Source organism: Solea solea, chromosome 2 (assembly GCF_958295425.1).
Source record: "Solea solea chromosome 2, fSolSol10.1, whole genome shotgun sequence".
NCBI classification, from domain to species: Eukaryota; Metazoa; Chordata; class Actinopteri; order Pleuronectiformes; family Soleidae; genus Solea; species Solea solea.
Window position 1 is genome coordinate 5,155,292 of NC_081135.1, and position 17,901 is coordinate 5,173,192.

The following is a 17,901-nucleotide window of genomic DNA, read 5'->3' on the forward strand; positions in this document are numbered from 1 at the left end:
AGGAGGAGGAGGCACTGGAGGTTGACAAAGCGTGCAAATTGATTGGCTCCCTCGTCGCCGCCGGGGAAAAACTGGTGGAGGTTAATGTTGCAAGCAAGGACAAAAGTGTTGTGAATGAGACGTTCCTGAGCTCGAATGTAACAGACACTCTGTGCATGGTTAAGCAGCGCATTCCCCTCGCGCTGTGTTTTTGTGTGATTCATGTTCATTTCTCTACCAGAGTGTGGTTGCACACTAATCAACAGCTGCAGCGTCTAAGCCAGAATGTGCTGTTTTACAATGTGGTACAAAGGCGACGGCCAAGCGTGTCTCGAGGAAACTATTTCCTCATGTTTGGCTTTTGGAATCAAACATCTCCTCCTCGTTCATTTGCGTCTTACAGCTCCTCATCCATTCAGTTGTCCAGGTTAAAAATCCAAACTGCACCACTTTTCCTCGCATGACTTCATTCCAACTCACACCAGACACATGTTGTGTAAACACCGAGGTCTGTAGAGGTCGTCCTGGTATTCTTCTCAGATTCCTATGCCTGCTAATCTCTGAATAATGTCCAAGTGAGCACATGTGTGAACACAGCACAATAATCTCTGGATAATAACTCAGCAAGTGAGAGTGTGAGTGTCCTCTTTCCTGCACACTCAAACCTCTTTCACGCCTGGATCCTCTTGAGATCCTCCTGCTTCTGTGAATGTATCTCATCAAGAAAGTCTCCTTCTACGTTCATCATATTCAAATGAAAAGTCTCCAGAGACATCCAGACACAATTCTCCACACCTTTTCTCGAGTTCATGTCGAAAAAAATGGCTTACTTTTCACTACCCCTAGCTACATAAGAATCAGCTTGTGTTGCTGTATAAAAGCTGGCTTGCTTGCTAGGAAAGTTATTATCATTCTGACATTTCCAGCGACACTCTGCTCCTGGCAAACAAGCAATCAGCGGTTTGTGTGTGTGAATTGATTCGAGTTGTGAATCCGGAAATAGCAGAGGTCAGGCTTTGTTCCTGTTGCCATTTCACTGACATCACCATCTGTTGAAGCAGCATAGTCAAATGTTGCATTTGAATGAGACGGTGTCACACGATTCTGTACTTTACAACCAATCGACACAAAGCAGAGAAAATACAACAAGAATTCCACAAGTTGCTGAGACAACGAAGAATGTTCGTTTACATCATGGGTGTCAAACTCTGGCCCGCGGGCCAAATTTGGCCCGCCGTGTAATTTCATTTGGCCCTTGAGGCAATATCAAATTAACATTAGAGCTGGCCCGCCGGTATTATACAGCGGCACCGCCAACTGCAAACTGAGCAGTAAAAAGGCCTGAATGGTTGATTTATTCATTGTTATTTTATTTTCAAATTTATTAGCATGTGGAAAAAGTTAATGTTGATATTTACCTCAGAAGGCTGCAAATAGAAAAGAGGCATTCCATTTTTATCCATCCATTATATACCGCTTATCCTGTATTTAGGGTGCATTCAATTTTTATTTAAATTTTATTTGATATGCCATTGATATTTTTTAATCATTATTATTATTTGAAACTCGATTTTGCATGTCACTATAAAGTTATATAAGCCTTGCTTGTTCAATATTCAATGCAAAACTTGTTTGCGTCCCTATTAAAAGGTTAATTTGTACAACCTCGGCCCCCAGCTTTGTTCAGTTTTAAATTTTGGCCCACTCTGTATTTGAGTTTGACACCCCTGGTTTACATGCTCTATAATATACACTAATTTGTCTATATAATAGTGCTGTCAAACGGTTAAAATATTTAATCGCAATTAATCGCATTAATGTCATAGTTAACTCGCGATTAATTGCAATTAGTCGCACATTTTTCGGTAACACTTGGTAACAATTGTTTGGTAACACTGCACACATCATTACTTGCGTTGGATACGGAGAAGCGCACAACGCTCGCCGTCCGCTCAAAGCGTAACGTCAGCCTACTACTCTTTGGCCCGGCTCGCACGCCCCAAACAAGTGTGTGCAGCAAGTGTTGTTTTGTTTCCAGTCGAGCTAGATCAGTTTTTCTAACGTTACTAGTTGTTGCAACAGCATGTTAAAAAAAAACGACAAAGTTTGCACGTCCAAAAAGAACGTTAATCTCGCGATAAAAAAAAATTGACACCGTTAAAATGGGTTTGCGGTAACGCCGTTAATAAGGCGCTTAACTGACAGCACTACTATATAGTGATACTTGAATAAGTATCTGGAATACAAGTTAGGTTTAGGCATTATCCACTTGCACCGTGATTCCCCTTGTTTTAAATATTACTTATTCATATAAAGTTAGATCGCTATGGTCCTCAGTGACATAAAAGCCGTTACTTATCCATGCTTAGTTTACGCAGTGACCTCTCCACATTCGTCTACATACACACTGAGCTGTTGCATGAATAGGGCTATTGTTTGCATACAAAAAGGTTAAGAGCTGGAACATGAAATGATTTCTGGAAGGAACTCACTCAGAGGGGCTGCAAGCTCCAGTCCAGTGCATCGATTTAGGTGTTGTTGCAAAGAATGATGGACAGTGATAAATGACTGCATTTTACAATATTGTGGGGAAAACCAAATGAGTGTGTGTATGGCAGGGACGGGGGGTGTGGCATGGTGACATCCATTAGCCATTGACTGACAATCATTTAAATACCAACTTATTAGACACAAAAGTGTGTCACGGCTCGAGTAAATCACTTTCAGAAAAAAATAGAGAGGGGGTGCAACAAGAGAAACAGCAAGAACTGATATTTCAGGACAAATTCCTCTCCTTCTTTCTCCATCTGATTGCACTGCAGTTGCAACCAGTTTACATTAAAAAAAATCCCAAACAGCTTCTCTCTCTCAAAACGCTGTAAAAAAAAAAAAAAAAATCCATGACAGTGATAAGAGCGTAGGAGGCACAGGCTGCCAAAACGGTGTCATCCAGAGTCACAGATGTCACCTCCACCGTACCCTGCACCAGGAGCGCTGCCAAAATGCCACGTTTTACTGCTGACTCAGCCGATGCTCAGCCTAGCAACTGTGCTAATGTGCATCTTGGGATGCCTCCTGGTGTCATTAACTGGCATGGGTGAGTGTTGGATGTGGCAGGGTTACTGTCCTATGATTTTGCCATCACAGAAACACAGCTGTACCTGGCACAAGCCTCGGGGGAGAAGCAGCAAAGAAAATCTGAAAAAAAAAAAAAAAGGGGGGCGAAACAAGGGGAGTGAGAAATGTTGAAAGGATTCAAAAGAGGAATAAGTGTGAGGGCGCACCAGGAGCAAAACTCTAGAGGGACAGAGTAAGAGCCCACAACAAGGAGTGAGAAAATGAAAGGAGAGTGGGAAGCAGAAAGTCAGGCTGACTCCCTGCGGCTCATCTAAAAAACTGCCTTTCATCTGTACAGTTTTCTGTCTGTCTGGCCCAAAATCACCGTCAATTAACAAAGGAAAATCATCCAATACAAGAAAATTAGAGTCCAGCCAGGACATATCTCATGTCTCTGAAGCAGATTTGAGATGAATACTGTCAGCACGGCTCATGGCACTGGATAAGGATTTATAAAGCTATAAAGCTTCCGGCTCCACTGTACCGTGCTGCATAGCACAATGCCTAACTTTCATGTTACGGGATTAGAAGGGATCAGTTTTCTGGATCAATAGGATTATAGCTGTTGTTAACCTCTCTGAGATAAAAAGCACCACAACCTACAGAGAAAACAACCACGTGTACAAATAAAAGAGAAGTGTGTGAAACAGGGTGAAACAGGGTGGAAGGAGAACAACAACTCTGCCAGAACTTTCAACACCAAAAATCAAACTTGTTATTTCAAGCAGGAATGATGCGTACTTGGAAGACGACAGAAACCAAAGTGCCCATGGCACCACATTAACAACAGAAAATCCCTCTTGTTTGTTGAGCACAAATAGAAAAATCACTCAGTGTAATTGGCCTGTCTTTCTTCTCCCTCTGCCAACAGAGAGGGAAAGGAAGAAACACTGCATATGTGCACAGAGCCACATCTTCCACACTCGCACAATAATTGGCTACTTTTCAGGGCACATGCCTACCATTAAATCCACTCCCAGCAGCGTTCAGGCAATTATGTCCACTATGGGTCCATTTAAGACAGCTTGCAGATAGATAATTGGGATTTACATGTTCTTCCACTGACAAACTCAGTGTACTGAATGCAGCTGGAGCAGTCAAGGGGGAACGTCGTCAATGTGTTGCTTACATGTGAGTCAAAGGCTTCAAAAATGTTTAAATCTTCCTTTAATATAATAAATACGAGTCTGCGTGTTTATGGACTATTTGTATGGATATATCCACATGTACACTGTGTGTGTGAGCCTTCAGCGCTGTGTGTGTGTGTGAGCGTCTGACTGGCTGCGCACTGCTCCCATCAGCCCCTCATTCTCAGCAGCACCAGATGGATCCTCTGGAAATAGCCAGGGATGAAATTAAGAACAGCAGCTGTCAAATTTAGCCAGTGAAGTGAGCAGAAGACAAAAAGTGAAGATGAAGAAAAAAAAAAACGGAAAGAACAGACAAGAAGTACGAATTCAAAAAAGCCGCACCTCACACAGGTAAAGGCGGATTTGACATTCAGCGAAAAAAGGCTCATTAGGAAATTTCATGGGAGTCGTGAAGTGATTATCCTAAACCTGTCAGCTGCAAACAGCATGTCAAAATGCCACCCAGGCATTTCTCCCTCCAGGTGGTTGATGCGTTGCTGCTATCTCGGGAGGAGGGAGGAGTAATTGTAATACACACAATAACACACATCAAACAGTGAGGACTTCAACGTGAGTGACTGCTGCTTGTTTTCTTTACATCTCTCTGTCTGTAAACTGTAACGGATAGGGAGTGTGAATAAATCATAGTGTGTCATCCTGTCACACTGTCTGTGGTATCTGATTCTAGATTTGTGGGGAAAAGGCAAACCGCGAGCGCTTGCGCGTAGCACCTTTTAAATGTAGAGGAAGTGCTTTACAGAAGGTGTATCAGGTGTCGCATCACACTGCAATCACTTCACACATTGATTGGTTGCCAAAATGGCAGGAAAGGTGGAGGTTAAGAGAAGAAAATAGGAATAAACTGAAGAGGAAGAAGAAAAACACAAAGGCAAACACATACATAAATAAATAAATGTATGTATAGGTTTTTTTTAAACATGGGTATACCAGCTAAAAGAAGGCAAATTACCCCTTTCACGTTGCTGTAGCAGTATTTTTCTTCCCCCAGTGACTCAAGGTAAAATTGCTCAGCAATGAGCCATTGTGGCAGAGCAGAAACGCAACACACGACAGAAGAAAGCACCACAGAGAGCACAGACAGTGTCATGGAGAAGGATTTAAGATCTCTGCTTGCACAGTACACGGTTCACGACAGTACGCTGAAAAAAAAGCAGACTGCCAATTAGGGCTGTCACTTTTTAGCCGATATCTGTCAAAACTCGCACCTTAAAATCAGTGGAGACGGCAAGCGAAGCTTAACTTCTTCTAAAGTGAATCGTCAAACGTGTGTTGTGTTGCATTTCAATACGCAGCGTGCGCTAGAACACAATTAGAACTTATCAAGAGTCCGTTCGGAATCAGCAGTTTATCGCGGATGATGTGATTTTCGTATTTCCCGTAGCAGCCTCCCCATTAAAACCACTCAGCTTCAACTGTCCTCTGCAGGACGGCACCGAATAGGTTTATTTCACTGTGGCGAGCTCGACCGGTGATGTGCAATGAAGAGGTCGCTTCCAGGGAAGCTCAGCTTCTCTCTGAGTCAATGTGGGCGCAGTGGGCCAATGAGACCGATGTTGTTCATGGGGTAAACAAGCTAAACTGTCCTCCTAAGCATGTAGGCAATACAATCCTAATGTAATCCTCACGTTTGTGTGTGTGTGAGAGCGATAGTCGGGTAAATATTTGAAGGAATAGTGTCACGTAATATTCATTTGCATTTGATGGACGAGTGTGGAGGCATTTAAACAGGAACTGAATGCCAATTCTATCTATTTCCATTACAGAAAAATGCCAGATGTTAAGTGTCAATGATTTTTTTCACCAGTGTAAAATGAGCTTAAGTGACTGAGCGTCAGTTACAGTAACTGCAGCCGTTGTTGTGTGCGAGTACGCGGTGGCCCTCAGCATACAGTCTGTTTGGATCCGAGTTGCTTCTGTATGATCCGGCATTCAGCGGTCTGAGGTAAAGCAGTGACTTGATGGAAAGTGAACTTGATTAAAGCACTTGTCTAGTGTTGACGACCACTTGAAAACGCGTTGAACTGCAGTTTGGCCTTTCAGCCACGTTCATACCCAGCTACAGCGCATCTATATATGCTGAAATATATTCCATCAAATTATCCATTCACATACTGCCAGCAAATCCTCCAGGAGCAACTTGGAACTTAGTGTCTTTATGTCAGTGAATAAACAAGGAAAGATTAGTGGTAATATTTGAATCAATCAACGCTCTGAAAGACTCACAAAATAAGCCGGGATTGATGTCACTTGTATCAAGTACAGAGTGCTCTTTTCCAGCTGAGAGCGACTCAGTCCCAACAGGTGTTCAGTGTCTCAACCAGAGTTTGTCCTATCATGTCGCTGACATGCAGCTGCTGCCATGGTTACAACAATATGAAATACAGCGTAAGTGCTGCTACATAATGTTCTAATGCTAACCTGACCAGCCTGAAACGGCTACAACTACAATCATTTCATTTAAAGATAAAAATGTGCAACAAAACTTGAGGCAGATGCCACACAATGTCAAAAAGGGATTTTTCTTTGAACCAGAAAATAACAGTTAGGATTCAAAAATGATCATCTGTATTAATCACAATCACAATATCTATCAGAATAACAGCAATATGATTTGTATGTATTTACAAATGTAATCTAGAGTATCACTAAATATAAGATCATGGGTGCAGACAGACAAGGTGTCACTAAACAAAGAGGATGTGAGTCACAGACTGGTTAAGTACGATAAGTTATACTGAACATGGAAATACCCATAATAATGTGCACAATTCAACACCACATCAGCACGTTCATGCTCTTCTAACATCAGTAACAAGACTGACCTGAAGCAGCTCTGACATCCAACCACATCCAGCAGCTTTGAGATCAGCCTCAAAGATGCTCTTGTGGCTGAACTGGAGCAAATCACTGCAGCAGGTTCAACATCTGGTGGGAAACCTTAAAACCCAGACGAGGGGAGGCCGTTAGGGCACGCCATAAATGTTAACGACTTCGAAACGAGATGTTTAACAGACACATATGGCAAGTGCCACGAGTGTCCAAATAGTTTGGGTAGTGCCAGATATACGAGATAATGGCGCCCCATATTTCTGTTCAGATTGTCTGATCTAATTAGACACGGGCATTGATCTTAAAACTCATCACAAACATTTTAGAGAGCTCATCAATACAGGCAAACGTTTGTTTTGGCACATGTAATGAGAGCACTGCAGCAAAAAAAGAGGACTGCAACAGAATGACAGTGGAAGACGAGCTGATGATAGTGCAGGAGCAGGAAGATGATGATGATAAATGGAACACTAAAGTATTTTGGATAAAGACGCCACAGCCACAGAATTAATACAATTCTGGGTTGGGTGTATTATAGGAGAGAACACCAAACCCCCAACTACACAAGGATTTAAAATGTTGCTCTTCCTCGCGTCGGCCTGTATCGACTCGCGGTTTGTTATTAATTCCACAGATAATACACTGAACTGAACCACAGTACACAGTCCAACTCCTACACAAACCTTGGTTACTTTCATAAAAATCTATAGCTGTGTAATACAACAAAGAACACCATTTTTCTAAGATATAATTCCCACTGAAAACACTTCAAACTCCTTGTAATTAGCTTCAATCAAATGGGAGTTAAAATTACACTGAAATTTCAGTCTTGCGTCTTCACCATGACAACCCAGCACACTTTTACTGATCAGTGGAGTGTGGCGACAATTAAATATCGTTTAATTATCAATTCATCTGTATCTGGATGGATGTAACATTGGTGTTGCCCAAACCTCAAAATTACAAATGTTATATTTATATCACACCAAAAAACATGCAGTTTTACCATCACAGAACAGCAAAGAATCAAACTTCTATTACAAAAAAACCCCCAAAGCAAACCTTACTATTCGAGATTCATTTAGTCATAGTTGAGGTCTTATCAATGCTGAATTTAAACTAAACTTAACTCCAACTGTTTATGATCACTTATGCTATTTAAGTGAAATATTCTGTATAGTGTTGTTCATATTTGTAAACTTTAAAGGCTCATCAGTTACCAATGGCAAACCCCTGACTGCAACTCTTTTCAACCTGGTTATAAATTCTGTTTTAACATTGTTTTCCTTATAAGATCATAAACGTTCACATCAAGATAGGTCAGAAAACTCTTACATCTTCTCTTCCTTAAGCATCATCTAAGACCTTTGCACAGAAGAGTGTAAGTATTGTTGAAATCCTGTGAAAACACTAATCCGGGATGGACGAGGTTATGAGTCTACAGCTGCAAAGACTGTTTTCTGTAAAAACAGTGTAAACAAATTTGCTTTCAATTCTTGGAAATGCTCCAAACTACACTGAAACGTTAAAAAACAAGAATTTTAAGATGATTTAGTGTACGAGAATGTGGAACAACTCAAAAATGTATCTTATTCATGATCATATCATGACAGTGTTGTGGGAATTTCTGCTTTGTTTGCATAGGACCTTAGATTGCTGCTTTTTCTTCCACTGTATATTTTTTTGAACACTTTTTAAGTGGAAATATGGACTGCACTCCCTTTTTCATCTGCAAATGACCTCTCGGGGAAGGAGAATGAAGTGCGTTTCAAGCTGGGCTGCACATAGCAAGGACTTTCTTCTTCTGTGCAGTTTGAACAGCAGGGTTTCTTTTTTTTTTTTCCCCTGGGTCATCAAACTCAACCCAACCACCTACAAGATGAAGTACAAACGGACTTGGGTAAAAAGTGAAAATGAGGTGTTTCCGTGGGCTTCGGGGGTTCAGCAGTTTGGATTTCCAATTAAAGGTGAAAACAGCTGACAGATGACAGTACAGATCGATGATTGTTGTAGGAGCCTCAAAAAGGATGTGATGGGAAAATTCTCTTAAAAGTACAGTATGTCATTTCTGCTTCTTTGTCCTGTCCTGTCCTCAAAACAACCAAAGAGTCAGGGTGATGACATTGGGGAGCAGTGAGGAATTCCTAATTAAGACTGATCCCCGCTTAGTAATCCAGCCTTTTTATTTAAGTTGCATAGACATTTAAATGCAGGAAAGTTAAATATGTCTTTCCCATTTGCAGATGTTGCAATGTATGCTGTTTTTCTTTTACAGACAAAATGGTTGCCGTTATATTCAAAGAGGCGTTACACAAGTCTGTCCGTTATTGTCTCGGTTTGTGGGATTATTTATTTACACAGGCTTTTTATGGACACACACCTCCATGAACCTGCGTCGCTCTGTGGCAACATTATAATTTATGGAGCAGAAAACCTCCCGCGGTGCTCTCCCACACCTTTATTATCCTGCCTAATGTATTCCCTCGGGACACGCCACAGCTTTGTCATTTTGATGAAATGACAGACAAGTGACACCATTCGGATTCTGGCAGGCTCCAAGATCGACTATAATTTCTTCGGGCTTACGGAAATAATTGTGCTGATGTTCTTTTTCCTGTGTGATTTAATGGCGACATATGCTTAAAAAAAATAAGAAAATAAATAAATAAAAAAAAAACACACCAAGAGAAAGTTGCTCAATATGCAAAACAGCATCCAGAGTCTGTCCTATAATAAGCTGCAGAACACATATTTCCACTTGGATTGTGTTGGTGATGAATAGATAGAGGAAATCAATTGTGAAAGGAAATACAAAGCGATTGTTAAGGTGTGACTGAGTGTATGTGTGTGTGTGTGTGTGTGAGGTGGCTTTGTACGTGGAGTTGGACACTGGTTGAAGAGACTGATTAGCAGCAGCAGCATCTTGCGCCAGGCAACTTCTTAGCTGTGCTGATTTCACACAGCTGCTTCTGTATTCATTTATGCATAGAAGAACCACAGAGGACGAGTGGTGTGCAAAACAGAATATTTTTCTTCATGGGGTCTCTGTTTCCCCCCCCCCCCCCACCTCACTGTATGTTGCCATCGCTCTATTCTTTCGCATCACTCTTCTTTCGCTTTGCTGATTGTAAGAAATCCTACTTAAAGGCGACATAGACCGGAAGCTCCAATTAACGCTGCGTTTGTGTGTGTATCTGCGTCATTACCTCGTTTATGAAATCCTAAAGTTTAAGAACAAACAGTTCAGCCACTGCTGAGAAAATAGCGTTGTATTGTTTTCCTGGGCTCTGCGAAGCGGATCTGCACTTCCCTATGCTGATGATGTCATCAGAAAACCTCACCACTCCTCTCACCACCGTAGTGCCTCCCGGTGCGGGCACTAGTCAGGGCACATCCGGTTGCGTACATTCAACCGCAGAAGAAAAAGAACTACTCTCGTTGTAGCTGCTGAGATGCAGAGCATCCACCGTGCCAGAGGGGGAGCTGTGTATCTGAGAGCTGGCCAACCAATTACGACACTTCCAGGTACCTGGCCAATCACAGGACAGTGGGAAAAGCTCACGTTGTCTGGCCAATCACAACACAGTCCACGTTATGGGGTTGTGGTTTTGGTCTGAAACAGCGCGGCTGACGAGAGCGTCAGTGAGGAGACATTTTGATCGGCTCGTTTGCAGCGACTAGGAGGTTTTTAACCATGAAAACAAGTTAATATATTTAAGTAGACCTCCATAACTAACATATATGTGTTATACAAGCTCGGAGAATAATATCAGCTGTAAATATCTTCCCATATGTTTGACTTAAAAGCAGCAGTGGACAAGCCGATAGGCGGTGGCACAAAGTAGGTCAACACATCTCCAGTTTCACGAGTAAGAGAGGGCTTCTCCTCTTGTTTTTACAAACATGTGCTTCTTAGGGCTGAATAATGGATCACTTTTGTATTAAAGAGGCAATTTGAAACAATGCACGTGGCAAAATCACAAAAGCTGCAATCGAACTCTATTCTATTTTTTGAATACAAACTACAAAATGTAGCTGATAGATGTTGAAAACAGTTCATATCGTTGTATTAGAAAACACAGTCATTATACACAGCGTATATATCAAAATTGTATAGCAAATCAAATCGCAACCGCAATATCGGTCAGAAAAATCTGTAATACCTGTATCTGACATTTCCCTAAATAGTTCAGCCCCAGTATATTCAATCATGATCATGTTAGCCGAGTCCTGACATGCCAACGCTCTTTTTCTTTCACTCATTTCATTCCATCCATCCATTCATCTCTTTCCATCATTTGGAACACGCCATTTCGCTTATTTTGTCCACTTTAATTTAGATCAGTGAGGGAATAAGTTAAACCCGTCTTGTTACATCTTCCAAAGACTCGATATATAAAAACACTTCCCCCTCTCAAGAGAGGCAGTCTACACCATTGCATTAGAGATGTTAGTATTTAATTATTTATTACGGAGCTTGTAGGAAGTTATACGAATTTAAAAAGCCTTTCATGAGAAATAAATGTTCCTAAACTCTCATTTAGAATATCTACACACACACACACACACACACATTTTGTAGGTCAATAAATAAGACAGAGCTCACATTACAAAGCCAAACTTAAAGGACAGACAGTGACATGAAGAGAATATTTCTCGTCTTGCAGGCGTCAGGTGATCAAAGTGATTAACCGGTGGAATCCAAGGTCATCAGATTTGAGACTTTCACTAACAGACACTGTAGATTCAGTCCTTTTTTGGAGCCACAGTTTGATGTAAAGGTGAATCATTTATGTGTAGCCGCGTGTGCAGCTGTGACTCTTCACGTCAACAATTAGAGTCAGGTTCCTGGCTTCTGTAGAGCTGACACGGCCCATAAGTGGACAACCCAGAGAGGTTGATCGAGTCTGTTCTACACTGAGCTGATTGCTGTAGAGCCGCTGTGCTGCTGCCCATATATCCTGCACTAACAGTAATGATGGCCTTGGCACGCAGCTTAATGCCTGCTCACTGACACATTTTTCAGCATGGAAACATTAGCAGTTGAATGCTTAAACCAATAGTCACCGGGAAAAAGGAACACACACACAGAGTAGCTATATGCAAAGTCAGCGCATCACCAGAGGAAATGCAGCAGCAGCAGCAGCAGCAGCAGCAGCTAGAGGCAAACTGCAACATCTCAAATACACAAACATACACAGGGAGCAGGCGTAACAGATGTGCGTCTGAAAACAGGACCACACATGTTTTAAAACTGCATTTTCTGACCGATTATGTGTTTCGACTCATGTATGAAATCTGCAGGTGAAAGCATGTTTTTGTGTTTTCTTAAATGCAGGCGTTTGTTTCCGACTCACGGTGCATTTTTCTGTCCAAACAAACCGAGTCCAGTGTATATAATATAACCTGATGCCGCGCTGAGTTTGTTTCACCCTCTCCAGGGTGCCGTTACCACTGCTTGTTTACAGATGCGTGCAGAGAAACTGCCAGTCAATACTCGGACAATGTAAATAAAAATACATATGGTATTACACAGGTACTGTGACTGAACCTGAGAACTATTTGCACAAACCCAGATGTGGCCTGTGACATCCTTTTTGATGCTGACAAGGCTGCAGTGGATTATGCACACTTACCACTGCCCAAAAACACATTTAGCTGCAGGCTTGGTAACGTACAGCCAACGTAAAATGAAGAGGCACATTGTGTGGTATGCGACGCCTGGCACAGTCGCTATTCACGCTGCGTTAGCAGACCTTTGTACGTCTGACAGAACGGTTGACAGATGACTTTAACGATCCCCGAGGGGGGAAATCTGTGCATCATAACATCATTAAGACACTTACAACGCATTAGAAACAACGTACACAATTCACACACCAAAGCAAGTTAACACTTAAAGCATGGGAGTGTCTTAAAAGGAAAAAGGTGGAAAAAAAAGTGGCACTGACATAGGTAAAGAAGTTGTATAGTCAGTTTGATATAATTATATAACATTGAAAAAATGTATTTCTGGTGAAATTTTAATATTAATCTAAAATAGTTAGTGAATTATGTGACCAGCCACGAGAAAAGCACAAGTCATTGAGCACATTTCTGCAAGTTACATTTTTTTTACATTCACTCAATCAATCAATCAATCAATCAACCAGAAAATGCTCTTTTAGACCATGGTGAATGCAAATAATGACATACTTTACTTATACTGACAAAAATACAAAGGATATATGGTATTGCAATTGCCATGTGACCGTAATAAAGTAATTATTTACTTGTATAATAGTGGTTATTAAAATAAATGATTTATTTGTATTTAATGGGAAAAAAAGATTTAAATCAACACCAATCTATGTCCAGACTTGTGGCTCCTGCTAATGCAGCAGCAGCAGCAGCAGCAGCAGCATGAGCATAGAAATTGTGCCTCAGTCAGACAGGTACAGTAAGCCAAGTCTCCCATTGCTGTCATTAACTAGATAACCGAAGATGACATTAATGGCGGTTAAGTGTGAAACTGAAGTGAACGTACACGGACGTGACAAATGAAAGAAAACACCGCAATAAATGAGCAGGGGAAAAAGTGTCACTCGTCACACTTGTTGATGGGTATGTCGGATGCTTGTTGACTGATGGCTGTGTCGATCAGAAGAGGAACAAGGTGGAAGCTACAGGGATAATAGTAGTTGTACACTTGTTTGCGTGTTCCAGCAGAGCTATACAGATATGAATGAAGCTGTTTGAGCCGTGTTGCAGCATCACATGACGGTATTACAGCGTACAAGAGGAGGCAAAACACTACTGATATTGATGGATGTTGATGCTGGACATGTCCATGTCGTATATATTCTTCTGTGGACGACACGGTCACATATGTGCCTACTTAGTGCTGCTTTTCCATTATACAGTTCTCGCACTGAAACACGGCTGAACGGGTTGTGATTTGGCTTTCAGCCGTGCTGTCGCTACGTCAACCAGACTCCCCCCTGTAAAATATTGAGATTTTAGAGACGTCCTTGCTGAACGTTTTCAGGATTTCTCTGACCAATCAGTGGCCGGCAGTATGTTGGACATGTTTGTATTGGCTCAGTTCACTTGGAAAGAAAGCACCAGGTGCCAGGTGCCAGGTGCTATCCCTAATGGAAAAGCAAAGAAAAATATTTGAGTCCAGCCACATGGAAAACCACCCTAAAGCAAGATTAGTGACTGAATGAACTGAACACACTTGCAGCTTCCTTCTCTCTACCCTCCATGAACATAATGGTACTTCAGTCGTGATTGTCTATTCTTATAAATACCTGTGAACCGGGGTGAGAAATGTCACTTCTGAGACAGCGTGTGTGAGCAGCTGGTAGATAAAGCATGTTTCTGTGTTACAGTCAGTCGTCACATGCTCACTCTACCTTAAAACTGCTATGCACTTCACTACAGGATATAAATATCATACTCATCACTGCGCACTTTGTAAAAAAAAAAAGAAAGAAAAGAAAAGCGGAGGTTAGTTCTCACCTGCAGCAACACAGCTGCCTTCCATCATCTTTGTTTTTAATCGTCAGATTGAGCGCCACCTCTCAGCAGACTAAACCATCACTTTTTAAACTCGACTCGCCCGTCAGATAAATACTATCTTGCCTCTAATATTATGTGACTAGAATATGGGAGTGAGGGCTGCAGTGATTATGTGTGGGTTTACTGTAAGCCGAACAATCAAAAGAGCAAACTTTGTTCTTCAGTAGATATGTGAAAAAGTGCGGCATATCTTCAAACGTCATAGTTTGTATTCAATCTCCCGTCATTTGACAATATCTCTCATTATGTGTTTTTGTAACATACTGTGTTTGTCTTAAACCAGTGCTGTCAGTGCATTGGCCTTGCCCAAGGACACATCTGCCCTGATTGCACCTGATTATATGAAGGTTATACAGAGGAGGCATTCATTATTTAGTAAATCAACACAAAATTGCGTTAATCAAGAACAAATGTCAGAGTCACAGGCAGCAGCATTGCTTTGTATTTTGTATTAGCCTTTTAAATGATTCGCTATCTGACTTTAATTGCAATCAATTCAATTCTTTCTCTTTTTTATAGAATTCTAATTTGAGTGTTTATGAGTTTGTCAAATTATTTGTGTAAAACCCATGTGGCACTCTGGGGATTTTTCATGATTGGTAACTAAAAGAAGATCAATAGTCAATGTGCTATAGGGCCAGACTCTGGATTATTCTTTACAATGGATCGATTGAATTCTATCTTGACCCATTGAGTGCTGGGTCATTGCAACAAGTGAGACGTAATACAATGTGTGAAGGTTATAAAGTTAAGGTTGATGCTGTTTCCTTAACGATGTGAAATGTAACACAAAGTGCAGAGAAGCGCCGCACAGCCAATTATTGAGACAAAGATGTCAATGAAAAAAACAGATGGAAAATAGTGTTTCACAGCTTTTCCTTGGACTAACAAGGCCTCGTGTGGCGTAATGAGTCCGGGAATCAGCAGAACTGCTTATTGATACCTTTTTTTTTGCGACGAATGCCGAGCAGCTCGTCTGTAACTGTTGCTTGAACTCTTTGTTCATCCAGGGACATGTCATGTATAGAAGACGACGGTTAAATGATCAGCAGCTGCGCACCCAGAGGCAAATCATCAAAAAGCAACAGCGTCTGAGGCTTTGGATTTGTATGCGAGTATGATAAGACGCTGCTTCAAACTTTGCATCCAAATGGAGCCACAAACAGCACATGGGCCATTAAAGAGTGAGCTGTAATACCACCCCTCCCTGGCAAAGCAGCATCTTTTTGATTTATTATTGCACTAAGACGCTCACTGTACGCAGTAGCAGGCGTGCTGATGTATCCCCGGAGACACATTGCAATAAAATGAACTGCCATTGTTTTCTCGCAGAACTGTACAAATTGCTTCATCAAAGCCACAACATGGGTCCTCCACCTCTAGCCATTTATCAGCGAGCGAGACGTAGGTGCCACAAAAGTCCTTTGCATTTCTCCCTGAGCTCAGAAGTGCGCCATGCAAGCTGACAAGTGTTGTTGTTTCCAAGTTTTACTCACGGAAGGAGGAAATGAAGATGGAACGACGGTGTCGACGCCTCACAGAGATTTACTCTCAGGTGCGGAGCAACAGCGGCTGACGCTCTGCTTGCGTTAATCCCTGACCTGCGAGTCAAAGACAAAGACGCAGAGTTAACCGTCTCGTATTAGACACGCCGTTGTTCTAAATGACGTCTTGTGATGGGAATCTTGCCACTGCTGTCGCCCCGAATTTGGATCAAATCCATAAATGAACGGCACCACTTTGTGAATAAATTAGAGCAATTGTGGCCTGAATTCTAATAACCCTTTAAACCTTTAAACAAGGTTCCATTGACATTCACTTTTCAGACAGAAAAGGAGAAGGTGGCTCTCTGTAATTTCCTCTTATGCTCATTTATAATTTCCTCCTGTTTTTCATCAATAACTGGGATGAGAGTTGTGCGGAAGGAGCTGCTTGAATTTCATTACATTACCAAATAAAAGGTGATGATCTCAAACTGTGCGTGTGCGGTTTTGAATCTTCAGTCCAAAGGTATATTTTTCAAGCTTCCACTGCGACACAAAGGATTGAGTTATGCAAAAGCCATGTGACACAGCGGGATTTTCAGCTTCAATGCGCTTACATAACAGAGATAAAAAAAAAAGACACAAATGACACTTTACTGTACATGATGCAAGTGCAGCTGTCACAGAATTGCACATACATTTGTCAAACTGAAAGTCATATTGATGAATGGATTGTTAAAAAAAAAAGGGCAATCGATTTTGAGAAATAATTGAGAGTTGCAGCATCGTCTGTTCTGCTTGAGGTGACACGAGGAGGGATATGTGACCTGATGTCATGACAACAAGCCTGTGCTTAACCTGGGTTCAGTTGAAAAATCCCATGGATGGCATCACATGCAAATGATAAAAGGCAAGTACAAGCATTTCCTCAAAGTCACTCACTCATTAAAAATGTATAGTATGAAAACATGAGCGAACTCTGATCTGTACATGACACGAGCCACCGTAAGAAAAACACGACACGGGTCACGTAACAGCTCCTTTCGCTCATGGGGACCAGATCAGAGTAGATCACTGGATCTCAAATGTATTCCATGCATTTTCAAACACTTCCTTACATCTGCGCCTGTTCCTGAGGCTGCTAATTACCCCTGTACATACACCGAGTTAGTGCTCTTAACATATGAGCCTCCATATGGAAGAGAACGCCTTCTAGGTCATACACTAGTCTACACTCTCCTTCTCTCACCTTTTCACAGAAAAAAAAAACATTCTTTACGTCACTGGTGTATATATTTAATTCCTTAACAATGACTCGAGGTATTAATATTAATAAGCAGAGCTTGTGCCCAACAGGCCAAAACTGATTTAATGGATCAGCTTTAAATTGTGACAATACTCCGTAGTTCAACTGATTTTAACACCAAATTTGTCAAATATAAGTGTATTCATTACTATGGCAACCACCATGATCTCAAATGTGCTGCAAAATTCCTAGCTGAAGGGCTATTTATCAGTGTAACACATTGCGTATTCAAAAAAAATATAAATCAACAAGGAAATTCTAATTAAATAAATGTGGCATAGTCTATTGTTACAGTCGTAGTCTTCATTCATTTAAGTGTAAACTGCATATCAGCAGATAAAAAACAAGGCTTGTTGCAGTAGAAATCCATTTCATCAGAAGCATTTGATATATGCCACAAAAGCAGGCGATGGATCTCCAGCACGGCTGCAGCCATATATATAGAATTGCTCTTTTGTGACTTGAACATAGG

General features: G+C 41.3%; 1 protein-coding gene across 2 annotated transcripts in view; it reads right to left on the reverse strand.

Annotated features, from left to right (window-relative positions):
- Positions 1 to 16,212, reverse strand: part of LOC131475536 (beta-1,3-galactosyltransferase 1-like) — a 77,556-nt gene extending 61,344 nt beyond the window's left edge. For both annotated transcript variants that reach the window (XR_009242511.1, XM_058653740.1), the window contains exon 1: positions 16,136 to 16,212. The gene's annotated coding sequence lies outside the window, so the exon portion shown is untranslated. The remainder of the gene's footprint in view (positions 1 to 16,135) is intronic.
- Between the last annotated feature and the right edge of the window lie 1,689 nt (positions 16,213 to 17,901).